The 15177-nt window shown below is 43.2% G+C and overlaps 1 protein-coding gene across 4 annotated transcripts in view; it reads right to left on the bottom strand.

Moving 5' to 3' along the window:
• IP6K2 (inositol hexakisphosphate kinase 2) overlaps nt 1–15177 on the bottom strand; it is a 63077-nt gene that overhangs the window by 28850 nt on the left and 19050 nt on the right. The window contains exon 1 of one of the 4 annotated variants that reach the window (XM_043550982.1): nt 7614–7810. The exons of 2 other annotated variants lie outside the window; for them this stretch is intronic. The gene's annotated coding sequence lies outside the window, so the exon portion shown is untranslated. Of the gene's footprint in view, nt 1–4454; nt 4606–7613; nt 7811–15177 lie in introns of those variants that run through there. One more of the 4 variants, XM_037904022.2, reaches the window with a different exon arrangement.

Raw genomic sequence — 15177 nt, forward strand, 5'->3', positions numbered from 1 at the left:
TTTAAACAAAGAAAAATGAAGTGTTTTTCCTCTATTAACAAAAATCCCCTGACAAAAAATTCTGATGAGATGTTTCTAACTAAAATCTGTAATATACATCTCATCATATCTTAAAACTATTAACAGAAAAATTATTGTAATTAAGCGGTTATATCGTGTATTTTACAGATGGTTCCTGCATAGTTACAAAAATACATTAACCTTGAACAGAAAACAGCAAGCCAGATGAAGAAATTCCAGTACAAAGGAAAAATCCTCTTCCCCTGCAATGGAAAATTTTAATCTCTTCAAGCAGGTTGCAGAGATGCTTAGCAGGACTTGGGTTGCCTAGATACCAATCACACCCTCTTGCCAACAGAGACAAACTAACCATCAGCAAATGAAACAACGGACAAGTGAATGAACTAAATTAGTGGGATTTTTATTCCGTTGTTCCTCAGCACATGAACGACAAATCACACAGCCTAACCTGGAAAGGGCCAGTTTGTTTAAAATTGATTTAGCGCAAACTCATCAAATGTAATGGAAAAATACTGATAAACTCTAGCCACAATAATCAACAGGAACACAATAGTCATTAGTCTCAAATCACCTTGGCTCTGAAGCACAAGACTGTTTTGCTCCTACCCTAACATTATGAACAGAACAACAGGTAGTATAACGTCAATCTCCTAAACTGTATTCCTAACTCAGAATTAAAGAAAATAGTAGAATTACCAAGGCAGCACTTTTAACAGCATTGCAACAAAGAAAGAATTACCATTTAAATATTACTATATTCTAACCTTTTGATCAGATAGTTGAATTTTGTGAGCATATTCTTAGCTACAGAACAAGTTATACGTGAGAGAAAGCAATAAAAATCAAATGCAGATGATGCACTTCACTATCAATTCTCACAATCTCCTGAAAATATTTAATTTATATCTTGGCTTAATGTTAAAGATTGCAACAAATTACAATGGACTACAACTAAATGAAACAAAAATTGTATCTTCAGACCTTGTGTACACCAAGATGTTTTTCCTAAAATTTCCCATGATAGCTACCAAGTCCATTTCACTGTTATAAGCTAAATTAAGATGCCATGATTTTGGACACTGTGTATTCTAGACCTGTTCTTACCAGGGTTAGATGAAACAGTGGTTAAAATGCTTGTGGGAAAGCACTGGGGCCATTAATACTCCCACTGCTGCTACCACAAGTGCAGGTGAACCAGTGGCAACAAAATGGAGGTAGTGTGTTCTAGCAGACAGACAGACCATAAGATGGTGATTCAGGATACCATTCCGAGCTCTGCCACTACCCGTCTGTGACATTGGGCAAACACTTCACCTTTCTGTGCCTCCACTTCCGCTCCCACCACTTGTATTTAACTCTTCAAGACAGGGTGAACATCCTATGTTACATGTAAGAGCTATCACAATTTGGACCGCAGTCTTGGCTGGATCCTCTAGATGCTATTGTAATACAACTCTTAACATAGATGTGGCCTTACAGAAAATTGGCCTGTTTAAATAAATGAATGGTCTACTTGCCTATATGAAATCACCATCATAACTTAAAAGTTATTTGGGTGTTTAATATTCGTTTCCAATAAATTTCTGCAACTCACTTCTTTCTGTATAAGCCTTGTCTTACTTATCATAGTCACTAATGTTCTCTACACATATTTTTGTTCCTAAATATAATGGTGTAAAAAATATTTTAAAAACCTGTAAAAAACAGCCAATACTATTATTTAACTTGCACTTCTAGATATGAAATCCGTTTGGGGCTCCTATGTCCTAGTTAAATTAGTTTTTTTGTCTAAAATGACTACACATTTTCCTTCCGTGTATTCACAGAACAACAACATTTCTGACATTTGCTGCCCATGCCCCTTCAGCCAATATACCACGGCAATCTCAGACAAACGCTTTTGCTTCTTTTTTTAAGTTACATTTACTGGGCAGAGGAAGATACAAAAATAAGGAGGTACAACAGCAAGGTCTAGGCATAGGGGCCCTAGTGGGAAGCTCATGTCTCACCCCAGCTGCTGGAATTCTTTTTAGAGTGGTGCTCCTCAACCCTGCTCAAGGGTCTCCATCTACCTAATAAGATTCTAGGACTGTCATTCTGAGAGTCCCGCTGAAGCTCAGAATATCTGTTGAGTCAGTGTGAAGTGATGGAACAGCTACAGGCATGGCTGAGAGCTCCTTTTGTTTAGATTTTCACCAGGTTTAATCATCACTGGAATTCACGGACTGCTACATCCAATTTTTAAGTCCACAAACTTTTTGACTTTATGAATTACACCCATAAGACAAAATGGGCTTTCAAAACCTCTAGCACATGGGTGCCTTATAAATTTGAAATTCTCCTCTCCACTGGTGTGGGAGGAAATTGTGTTACCTATAATATGTATTCCTAACCGGTTTCCAAGCTTTAATACTTCCAAAATATAACAAAGCAAGATACACAGAAGTAACATATATATGTTTGACTTTGAAGCGGCAACATATTCAATTTAAATAACTTTGTAAAGGGGGTGAGAACTAAATGATATGAAACAAAAATGCCCATACATTTTATATGTATATAAGAGTGGACTCAGTTCAAAGATCCTCTTTTTAGTTTCTCTTTTTAAACTTCAAATTCAGCTCACAACTCCCACATATTCCTAGCAGCAGCTCTCCAGTGGGTTTATAGCTACATAATTGCTGAATAAGATCAATCAAGTTTCAAAATCAAACAGTGTCTGAAGCTTTCTAAACTAAAAAATATCTTATGCCCATGTTAGTTTTAATTTCCAGAGCCAAACACTACCTCTTATGTTCAATGTTTGTCATAAGAAAAAGGCTCCAAAAAAAACCTCCTGCCTCTTTAGAGAAGTTCTCCTCAAAGCTTTTCTGGACTATTTAAAGGATAAGAACACAAGATTCATTTATTAAAATATTGGTTTTGAAATAACTGTGGAATATATTTGGTTGCTGTATCAAAGAAAAAGAAGAAAGCTCATCACTATATGGTGATTCGGTGTATGACTACACTAGAAAAGAAAGGTGTACTTTAACATGTGTTAGTTAACAGGTTATTTCTTTCTAGAGAATGCAAGGCCCAAAACAGGATGGTGTGGGACAACTACAACAGGAGTTTATTTTGGCAGCAATGTTAATACAACAGAAACCACATTTTACAAAACCTCACGTAATCCAAAATGCCTTTTTGTCCCTGTGCCTGAGAACATTATCACATGCACACTCAATTTTATTAGCCCTTGATTTTACAAAATATTTGCAGAACAGGGTTTCTACTGCATGCAGTGTAGTACTTTGGAACTATGACTAACAAATATTTATTGAATCAAGAAGTGTTTCCCTATATAAGAAATGTAATTACCTTATTTCCATTTCTGTAATTTTTCAGTGATTTTGGAGAAAATACTAAATTTAATTTGTATCCACTATACTGAACCAAAAAAAAACCCCAGCCCTTCTCCCCCCACTATCTAAGCAGGTAAGCAACACCGTTTCAAAATTGGTAAAGAACACTGAATGGAAAACTATCCATTTTTACTCTTACTATAAAACTACCCTTTGTAAAACTCTGGTTTTGTTGCCTCAGAAGTTCTGGCTACCTCACTATTTGAGGACATGCAGAAACTAGCACCAAATTTCTGAACACTTGTTTGGGGGAGAAGGAAAGGGAGAGAAGAGTTCCTTAAGGAACATGATGCTCGGGTGCTAAAAGTGCTCCCACCACCCCACAGTTCTAAATTCCTCCCGAGCCCCTACAGAGAAAAACGCAATAACTGAGTGGAACCCGGTGCAACATGAAGCCAGTCCGCACGCAAAGAAACAGAGGCACACGAGCACCTCTTTGAGGGACGTGGAAGTGGGACCCCTGTGTGTGCATCAGCCAAACACAACGACGGGGCAGCCCCATGCTTCTGTGTATGCCTGGCACGGCACCAACGCCGGCCGCACGAGGGGAAGTCAGGAGCGGAGCGGGGGGGGAACTAGGCAGGAAGGGCAGCGGACTACAAAGCCTGCTGGGGATTTCCGCGTCTCACGGGGAGGCAGGACCTGGACGGCCCCCAGCAGTGACGCAGGGCTCTGCGGACCCGGACCCCAAAAGCCCAGACCAGCCCGACCGGAAGGGGGAGAGTAGGGGGACGGACAGGGATCCAGTTAGCTCAGCTGGCCCGGCCCGGCTCGCAGCCGGGTCCCCATGGGAGGAACGTAACCTCCACAGGCCGGCCCCGCTTAAGCAGGCTACCGAGCGGTTCGTCAGCGCCTCCGGGTCCGGGCGGGTCGGGCGCGGCCGCCCGAACCGCTGTAGCGACTGGGAGGGGCTGGGCCCAGGAACCGGGGTGGGGGGGGAGACTCAGGACCACAGGAACCGAGGGGAGCTGCCGGAAAGGGGGTAGAAAGGATCGGTGGGGCCCGAAGGAGACGGGAGGAGCAGGTTACCTGAGTATCAGATCCCCGCGGCCAGCCGCTTCGGCTCTTTTGTTTCTCTGAAGCCAAAATGGCGGCGCCGAGGAGGGCAGCCCCCGGCGGCCTGGCCCCCCCCCCGCCCCCCGCCTTCCCATTGGCTCGGCGGAGGCAGCTGCCCGCTGATTGGGTGCCCGCGAGAGGCATTGTTGCTAGGGCCGCCGGAGCTGGCGGCCAGGCAGCGCGTGCCACCTGACTGAGCCAAGGGGAGGGGGCAGAGCTGGGGGAAGCTGGGCTTTGAGCGGGCTAGCAGGGAGATGCCGCCGCAGCGTGCCCCGGTGGGCAATGGATGTGGCCAGCCAGCCCCCCTTTGGTTTCCACTCGCTTGCTCCGCTTCTAGCTCCCCCGTTGTACATAACGGTGAGGTGCAGTACCCAGCACTCCAGCCTGCGCTGTCACAACGCTCACAGGGCCCTGGGCCTTTGTGCTACAATCCCCTTAGTGGTCCAGCAGGTGCAAGTGTTCCTGTCTCCACCGCCCCTCTGAGAGCCCGTCTGCAGCCAGCTGAAGCAAAAGCTGGAACAGGGTCATACAGAACACGTAAAGATGATCTTACTTTCTAGTCCCACTTTTGCTCCTGTTATGTTGGTAAAATCCCATCTCATTCCTCCTAAACCTTTAGGGAACATTCATTCCTGTTCTCCCTCCTCAGATCCTTACTGTGACTCAACCTGAGTGATCACCCTATTGTAAAACATGCCCTAGGCCTAATGCTTTTTGAAGTCACAACGATGGGGGCCCAACTGCACCCCCATTAATGGACCTATGACAATAGAGCTGCCATCCTGGAAAGAATATAAAAACCAAATAAAAATAATAAGATTATTGCAGTTCAGTTTACTAAGCAACAGACTCGCTCTGCCATCTATTTAGTTTAGGGCTGTCAATTAATCGCAGTTAATGCATGCAATTAATGCAAAACAAATGGATTAATTGTGACTATTTTTAAAATCTAGTTAGTTTTAATCACACTATTAACCAATAATAGAATACCAGTTTTGTATTCTGTGTTGTAACTGAAATCAATATATTTGAAAATGCAGAAAAAATCCAAAAATAGTTTTAATAAATTTAAATGAGTATTTTATTGGTTAATAGTGTGATTAAAACTGTGATGAATCACAACTATTTTTTTACTCTCATGATTAATTGGGATTTTTTTTTAATTGTTAGCCCTAATGTAGTCATGGGATCAGACATGTCCACATAGGTATAAATTACTAGCATTTTATGCTAATTTTAAATACATAAAAGGTCAGGATGCTAAAAGTGGTAAAAACCACTGTGAGTTTGTCTCACACAGCACCCAGTAAAGAAATCTGTACCAAAAGCAATGCTTAGACCTTTTATAGCATCCCTAGATATCAGATGCTGTGGCACTGCTGTGACCAGCCAGAGCATGCTATGGAATGGCACGCATCTCACCTCCCACATTTGACCTGTGAATTCCTATCTCAAGCATACAACAAAGATCAAATGTTCCTTAGTGGCTATCTGTTTGGAAATATGCAGTGTCACTTCACAAATGAGGTCTACAGGCGAGGGATCTTTCAGCTGTATCTGTTTTAAAAGCACCATACACACATGCAGCACGATATAAATAATAATTATAGGCCTTGGTTTCAGAGTAGCAGCCGTGTTAGTCTGTATTCGCAAAAAGAAAAGGAGTACTTGTGGCACCTTAGAGACTAACCAATTTATTTGAGCATAAGCTTTCGTGAGCTACAGCTCACTTCATAGGCCTTGGGTTCTTTTAACCTCAAATACATCCCCCCTCCTTTTTTTTTTAATGTTGCAGCAATAGTGAGATTAGCTCAAGGGCTTCTGTTAAGAGTCTCCAGAGTTGTCTGTTTGGAAACTTGCAGATTATCTTCAGTAGAAGCCCTTGGCTCTGGAATTTGCTTTCCCAAGATTGGTGACTTTTGTTGGATGTTTTAAGATTCTATTCTAAATTCTGTTCTCTCAGGACTTTGCCTGGGATGGGTGGCTGTGGAGTATGACCATAGCTTGTTAGATTGGCAGTTTCTCATTGTGGCTAACATTTTTTTTAGTAAATTGTGCATATTTTAGTTACTAAAAGAAAAGGAGTACTTGTGGCACCTTAGAGACTAACCAATTTATTTGAGCATAAGCTTTCGTGAGCTACAGCTCACTTCATCGGATGCTGTAGCTCACGAAAGCTTATGCTCAAATAAATTGGTTAGTCTCTAAGGTGCCACAAGTACTCCTTTTCTTTTTGCAAATACAGACTAACACGGCTGTTACTCTGAAACCTATTTTAGTTACTGTTCACGTGGGCATGGGTGCGCTAGAAATCATGGAATTGCCCCAAAGTGCATGATTGATTTGTGTTTACTTGTCACTGGGTGGTTGATGCAGAAGTGCAGCCCTTTGAGCCCATTGCCTATGTGTGATGACTGTTATACTTCCAGGGGGGTGAGTATATTATCATATTATTAATGGCAGTATTAGGTTTCCTCACACGTTGTTCCTGATTGCACTTCTCTCTGCCCTTCTTATGTAGATGCTTGTGAGCAGAGTCCAGGTATAGAGGTCCCTCAGATGCCATAATCCATCTAGTTTTCCTATGATCAGTTTCCCTGATACAGTTCATGACTGTACTAAGATGTTGACACCAGGCCTCATTTGGCAGGTGCAATATTGTGTCTCACCTCTCAGTCCCCACACTTCCCTTCATTGCTCTATTGCTCTCATGTTCCTTTTCTAAACAGCTGCCTCCTTCTCCAAGTCCCCTTGCACCTCTCAGCTCTGTCATTAGCTAATGGCTTGGTTACATTTTGAGACATGGATCCAGTATCAGTGCCTTAGTTACTTGGCCCTGCATGTGACCCCACTGGATCGATCCTTTGGTAGCTTGGCACTCCAGGTGACCCCATAATTCTTATTTTGAACACTCACCCTGGGCTCTTTCTTGTCATTGTATACAAGACATTTAGCTCTGAACGAAGGCGAGAGCTCCAGGAAAATGATTTTCTTGCCCAAACAAGGGAGATGCACCTTGTACACAGCATTAGCACTGAGGCATTTTATTGATCCAGACAAGCTCAAAAGTGTCTGCTTCTCGGAGTGGCACACTCACAAAACAAACCATATTTTGCTTCTGCAAACACCTACCTTTTCTTTGAGAGCTGGTGAAAAGTGCCAGATTGACAGTTGTGGAAACGAAAGACTCTTCAGTTCACCCACAGAACTGATACAGCATGTGGAGCAGCAGAGCAAGCTTCTTGTTTCCCCACTGTGCCTCATCTATGATCCAAAGGGAAAATCCTCTAACAGGAAGTTCATGCACATTCAGTGTTTGGCTTCTCTGCTGAGACTGTCAACAAAAGGCAGCATCATGCTAATGGGGGGTCTTATAGCACATATAATCAAGGCATTACGACCCACTCCCTTTATATACAGCAGTAAAGACCTATCAGATGAGGATAGATTCAGTTCACTATCTGAAGGTTATTTTTGCCACAGTCAGGGCAAATAGCTATGCTGTTGTAAAACCTCTTCCATCATTGTAGGAGCTCCACCTCCCCAAGCAACAGTAGCTAGGTTGATGGACCGCAGGGATTAGGTTATGGTGCTCAGAGCTGTGAATTTACCCTGAAACACTGTAGCTATGTCCAGTGCTTAATTTGTGCCAGGGCTGAGCCCCGGCACCTCTGGGCTTGCTTGGCAGTTCATAGTCCCGGCACCTCTGGGCTTGCCGCATCAGTTATGAAAATAAAATAATTGCTTGAGCTCTGGCACCTAATTGCTCTTTCATTACAAATTAAGCACTGGCCTTGCCAACCTAACCTTTAAGTGTAGACCAGACCTTAGGTTTAAAGCCTTTTTTAAAATGAAATCTGAGATTCTGCAACACAAGATGGCAGCCTTAATAAAATACATGGACCTGCTCACCAAATCAATGTCGTTATGGTGCTTTCCTAATCATGTAATCCTCCCTGTCTCCCAAAAACCCTTATTCTAGCTACAGGGTGTGGCTAGCACAACATTCATGGTGCTTTGCTCTCTGGGCTTGGATTGATGCACATTGTGTTGTTTTCCAAACAAATTCTTCTTAGATATGAGAGGGTTAATTGGGCTGTGTTTGATTCACTACACAAAAGGAGCACAGCACATATTTTAGTCACCAGGACAGATTGACAGTGCCATGCTGTCAAGAAGAGCTCTGTGTAGCTCAGAAGCTTGTCTTTCACCAATAGAAGCTGGGTCACTAAAAAGATACTACCTCACCTACCTTGTCTCTCTAATATGCTGTAAAGAGGCAGTTTAGAATGGAGTGTGGTAGAAATGCACTCAAGTCTATTCTCAACCCTGGCAGAGTCATGAAATAATAATTATAACAAAACCACTGGAAAAAGAATAATGACTGAAAGACTAATTTCTCTTCAAATCAGAAGCAAAGACAGCTGCCTGGGCAATGACAACCTAATGAATGAATCCTGGATGGTGCACATCAGGCCTTTGTTTACTGGGATTTCTCTAAAGCTGCAGAAGTGGGTGGGCAGACAGCTGCCATTTTAATGAGGTAGGGCATGGAGGAATCACAGGTGAATCATTTCTGCCAGGAGCTGTAATTAATGGATAATATGTACTCCACTCTAAGCTCACTTTAATTGTGGCGATCAGATCTAGGGAATCACTAATAAATCCATAATGTGCAATTTAAGAGTTTATTTTGTCAGCTATGATCCAGAAAAGCTTGGAGGCCTCAAGTCTACACCGCTTTTGAAGGCAGTTATAGAAAGACTGGCTGACTGAGCAGAGTATTGAACTATGGAGCCTTGGTTCTCTTGCTCACTAATTAATATCAAGCTGTAAGAGGAAATGTCCTCAGTTTTAGGGTGCCTCCTCATGCCTGGATGCAGCATTGCAGGGAACTTCACCTTTTGTACCCCTCCCTGTCCTGGTGGCCACTTCCTTGGCTGTGATAGCCAGTCCCTGCTGGTGTCTTCCCCTGACTCCCTTCCTGGGTTTTCTGTGGCTCAGCCTTCCAGCCAAATCAGGTTAACAGTTCACTCTCCTTCCAGAGTAACAAAAGATCCAGCTTAACGTCTAAATCAAATGCCCAAACTAATAGATCTTCTACTGCTCTCAGACTCCACTAAAGTTCTTTGCTTCGTGGCCCCTTCTCCTGGACCTGCAGAGTTTCTCTTATCTTGCTTCTTCCCCAGCTGGATTCCCCTACTATTTCCCTTCACGAGGGACTCTGCTGGAGGATCTCCTTATTCCTTTTAGGCCCTATCTCAGGGCTTCCCTTCCACTTGAGCCTACTCTACTCCAGTGGATGACTCAGCCTGACTTCCTCAAGCTCTTCCCAGAGGGCATGGCTCCTTATTCCTCCAGCCAGAGTTTTCCTTTATCTGCTGAGTTCCCAGCTCTATTTAAGTAGCACACTCCCTGCTTCACCACCAGACTGGGGATCACTCTTTCTAATTAAGTCCCCTTATACCAAAATAGGGTCACTAATTAGCCCTTATGTTGCCAGCTCAAGACTGAGGCTGAGGGCTTCTAAAGAGACAAGGTGGATGAGGTGATCTCTTTTACTGGACCAGCTTCCATTGGATAGCTGCTAAGGCATGGGAAGGCTGAGCCCAAATTGCCTGAAGGACCAGCCAGCCCATGCCACCAACCCAGCCTGCTCATATGTGAAAGTCTTTGTGTGCCTCAGTTCCCCATCTGTAAAATGGGGAGAATACAACTTCCTTTCTCCAAATTTTGTCTATTTATGATGCAAGCTTTTTAAGGGAGGGATTGTCTCTTACTGAGTGTTTGTACAATGCCTACCACAGTGTTGGCCCAAGGTGCTACTATAATATGAAGAATAATTACATATAAAAATGTGTTAAAAGAACATTATTTAGATTGCAAAGTCAAGCACACACCAAAGTTAGGAAATGTCAGAATTAAGTGTCTCATGCATCTTAATTCAACCCCCCTCTGTACAAGGGTAGTCTTCAGCTCCATGATCGCATACTATTTCTGCCCCGGGATCCTTGCCTCATTAAATAACATTCTTTTAACATAGGGTTTTTGTTTGTTTTATGGAATTTCCTAGGGCGTTTTTCTTAAACTAAAAAGATAAAAACAAATTCTGTTATTGCAACTGTAGTAACTCCCCAGCCTGCATCAACTAGTAGGGCGTGAACCTTGAACCTTCATCACAACTTGAACAGGACTAGCTACATTAGCTGGGCAGCAGAAGAAGACTATTATACCGGGTGGAAAGGGTGGTCATGGGGAGCCCAGCCTGGTGCTTGCTCTCCCTCTCCCCACCCCCTAGTGTAAGGGGAGCTCCTTCCCCATGTGGTGTCCCGGGGAGAGGGGAGGATGGGCCACATGCTGGTAGGCAAGGGGAGCCTGATCTGGTTCTCTCTACTTGAAGGAAGCTATCTGCTCCTAGGGGTCCCAGTACAAGTGCGCTGCTGCGTGGGCCAGTGCATGCGCTCAATCTTAGGATTTTGTCCACATGAGGAAACTGACTTCCAAAGCAAAATAATTAGAGTGAAATAAAATCATTTTTATTCCAAAATACAATATTTATATGGGCAGTTATACTGGTGTAACTACAGTGGTGTAATTATGCTGCTATAATTCCGCCATTCAATTTCCCCAGGTACACAAGCCCTTAGATTAGAATGCATGCTGCCAACATTTTACTGCCAACACAAGCAACAGAAGGGAAATAGTGATTTTCAGAAGTTTCCGTTCAGATTTGATTGAAAGAGAATTTGGTAGGAGAAAAAAAAGCACCTATCTGGCCCATGGCAAACAATGGAGGTGTTGACAGAAGGCAATTTCCTGCAATATCTTGGATAAAACTTACTGAATTAAGTTAAACATTATTGAATTAACTTTAATATCATTGGGGTCCATTGTATTAAAAATGCAAGTGTTTGTGTGCTGTTGTAGGATTGAATGTAATTTTTCCAGGAGACTGACTAATGTAAACCTTGGGGAAATGTTAGAAACTTCAGAGAACTGTTTGGGACAATACATGTAAAGTAGTTGGGAAGCCTCTTGAAACTACACCCTGGAGGGGAAAAAAACCTTGTCTACTCATCTAGCTCCTGAAGACTCCAGATCGGAGACTCCTGACCTGTACAAAGGATTGACTAAACTTTTCCTGAGTGTGTTAGTTCTGAGCTAAGGCTGTTATGAACTTGTGATCGCAGAAGAGACCCCTTTGTGGGATTTGAAGGACCAATCACCTCCCAGACCCCATGTTGGAATTGGGGTGATCTCTGGTAAGCTTATTAGCATGCATATAGGTTCTTATATTGTTTTTGATGTTTCTCTGTAATGCTTTTACCTTTGTAGTCCAGTGGGTTTGCTTCCCTCTATTCTATTCTCTGCTTTACATTATATTCTGCTTTATTATATTCAGCAGTAATGCAAGGAACCTACAGGCTTGTATCCTGCAAGACATTGGCTTCAGCAGTTAGCATGAGACTTGAGGCCTACGAACTTTGGCATAGATAAACTTAGGTAAATCATAAGTTTTGGGAAACTGGAAGTAGAGTGTAGGAAGGAATTTTGTCCATAATGACATCAGTCAACCACAGAGCATGAACTAACACCAGCTTCTGAAAGTTTTTGGAAGGAACATCCGACCGCAAGAGTGCCATGGCAACGAATTGACGTAAATGATAATGGGGTGAAATCATAAATGCATTAACCTATAGAAGGACACCTTAACATTGGTAAGGGGAGGAAATACAACTAAGAAAGAGAGGAGAAACCACTATTGAATATGCATTAGACATGGTAACGTCAGCGTAACATATTATAAAAGTGGCTTCCCAGCCTGGGGGCAGTAGGAAAGAGATGTAGCCCTTGGGAGGGCCCAGGATGATGGCCACTGGTGAAGATGAGGAAGCTGACAGTGATGAGGAAGATGATGGCTAACATTTCAACTTGTTCTGCAAGGGATGGTGTGAGTATGAATGTTCGGATGTACTTTCTGTATTATCTCTATCTACCTTACTGAGTTAGAGTATGTGTGTGACTTTGCTAAATGTATTAATAAATTATTTATCTGTAAATATAAAAGTGTTCCTATAGTATGTGTGTGTTGCACCTGTGCACATCGGGGTTCACAACTATATAATAATTTTAATAATACTAGGCCTGAGCTTGGGACAAGAACCTGTCAACCCTCAAAGTGATAACGGATTTTTTATTCATAATCTATAGATCAGGCTACATCTTAAGACTAAATAAGCATTCCTGGAAAGAGCTGTGTGGCAGCTTAACTGTTGGCAGTTATTAATGTCTGAGGAGAAAGCAAGCAGATCTGCATAGGCAGTCTGTCTTTTGCTGGGAAATACACAGGGAAGGCAGGGAACTATTCAGCCTGGAGATACCCCAGTCACAAAGGGAGAGAGAGACGCAAACATCCACTCAAGAGGTGACAGTCAGGGAAGCCGGAAGCCTAAGAGTGGTGCAGTTGCCCTGGACTGTGACAGGAGCTTCTCTAAAAAAGGCTGCAAGAATCTTTTATAATGTAAAGTGTTAGACAACCTAACAGAGGGGTGGCTTCCGACTTCCTCTATAATAGTTACATCTACTAGCTGTTTTCTCTGAATCCCTAGCCCAGCTTCAACAGACCTTGCGTTTAGTGTCCAAACTCACCCTCTTCCTGGGATTTGGCTTTATTGGTAAATCAAAACTACTAACAAAATCTAAATCTAAGCTTCCTCCTCTGATCCAAAGAGACATGCCCTGCTCCCCTTCTATCCTGGCTGTAGCTAACTCCACTCACTTGTCGGCAATGATCAGCAGTAATTACTCCAAATGTTTTAGCGTCCAAGCCTAGGATGACTGAACAGAAGAGCTCAACATTCCTATACAGGGTGTTAGGCTGGTACCCTGTTAATGTGGGGGTCAGTCCAGCTACTAGTGGGCAGATGCTCCCAACCCAGCTGGCACCATTGTTGCAGCCTGAACAGAGCTGGGAAGTCACAACTCTCCTCCACAGTGTAATAAATGAATACATAATAATAGGGAAAAAAAACTAGAAAATCTACAAATTTATTGTTTCCTCTTGGGAACAGCTTTGTTCATTCCTCTCGGCTTGGTGTTTTTGCTTAGTGAATATGAGAAAGAGTTAACAGAACAGCAGTGCTGTCTACGGCTTTGTTGAAGCAGGAAAGAACAACCAGGCTGAGCTTCCTGTTGTTGCTCCTCACACCTCCGCTGCAGCACACCCCTGAGCGTGCTTCCTGGCTCACTAGGACTTTGCTTCTTGATTTTGATTTTTGAGTTTTCAGCTTTTCCCACTTTTCATAGTGAAGGTTCCTGACAAGAAGTCAAGTTCGGAATGAACCAGGCCAACTATGCTCCCCTCTTGCCCTGAAGAGGCTCCCACTGGTGGAGATCTGCAGGTGGCAGAATGGGGAAAACTTACCTTCCCCTTCTGTTGCCTGCACTGTGTCTGCTCCATGGCCTAGAAGACTTCATTTTTCAGGGCTGTCAGTTCAGCACCGTTTACCTGCTCTTTAATAACAGAAGAATGAGTGTTCCACCCAGTGTTGGATTTACTCTCATGATGGGCTAAAGCATGCTATGTCTCTCTCACTAACAGACCTGAGCAGTACCACCTCTGCAAACATGCTTCGTTTCCTTTGCAGGTTTACAGACATAGGAGCCATAAAGGACACCGCAAGCTCCGCCTATAATGACCCTCCAAACGCCCTTCAAAGCTCCATGTTTTGGAGATTCTCCAACCCAGCAGGGCTGGCCTGGACTTTGCTTCCTCCAGAGCTCAGCATCAACCTGGCTTCTTCAGTGGGCTGAAAGAGCCTCTGGAAAGCAGAGGCTCACTCCCTGTCTAGGCTTTGAATACACTCCCGCTCCAGCACCTTCCATCCAGGAGTGATCTTGTGACTCCATCTGTGTTTTCCACTGCACTGCCACGAGATTATCCCAGATAGTCCCATTGAAGACAAATATAAATATATAAAACCCAGGGACCAAAAGTTGCTGTCTTTTCAGAAGGCAGATAGCCTGAAATCTGGTGGAGCACAGATTTTTGAGAGGCAGAATGCAGGCCTTTTCAGGTTTACCCCTTCCATGCTGCATGGCCATGTACACATGGACAGCAATTTAAGTGAATGTCTCTTCATTGGAATGAACCATCAGGCCATATGAGGCATTATTAATCTTACATTTATTACAGTAGTGGATAAGGACCAACCATTGTGCTAGGCAGTGTACAAACACAGAGACACTGACTGTAAGCTCTTCAAGACAGGGCCAATCAGTGCTATTCCTGGTCACAAAGCAGCACTAGGTAGAGTCATTTTCATGGCACATCCTGGTTTCGTCCTGACGCGGATGCACCAAAATCCCAAGAGTGAGGCTGTTCCTGCAGAACAGTTCATCCAGCAAGAAATCTGATGAGAGAGACATTTCTTGCAAGTTTTTCAGCCCATTTTCCAGATCAAAAAAAAGTTCAAATGATTTGGACCACCAGCAGCATTTGAAAGTTTGTCTGTTTATCGGACTCCCAGAATCATTTCAGGTACACCAGTGGTGAAGTCCTGGATTCCACTGAAAACCTTTCCATTCCCCGTTAAGCCAATTTAATGGTTGTAAGATTTTGATCCAATAAATAAAATAAATGAGAAATATATCCCTGCAAAAATGTGGAAGGAGCTGAAATTGCACAAGTTGCACA

This window comes from Chelonia mydas, chromosome 7, assembly GCF_015237465.2.
Source record: "Chelonia mydas isolate rCheMyd1 chromosome 7, rCheMyd1.pri.v2, whole genome shotgun sequence".
NCBI lineage: Eukaryota > Metazoa > Chordata > Testudines > Cheloniidae > Chelonia > Chelonia mydas.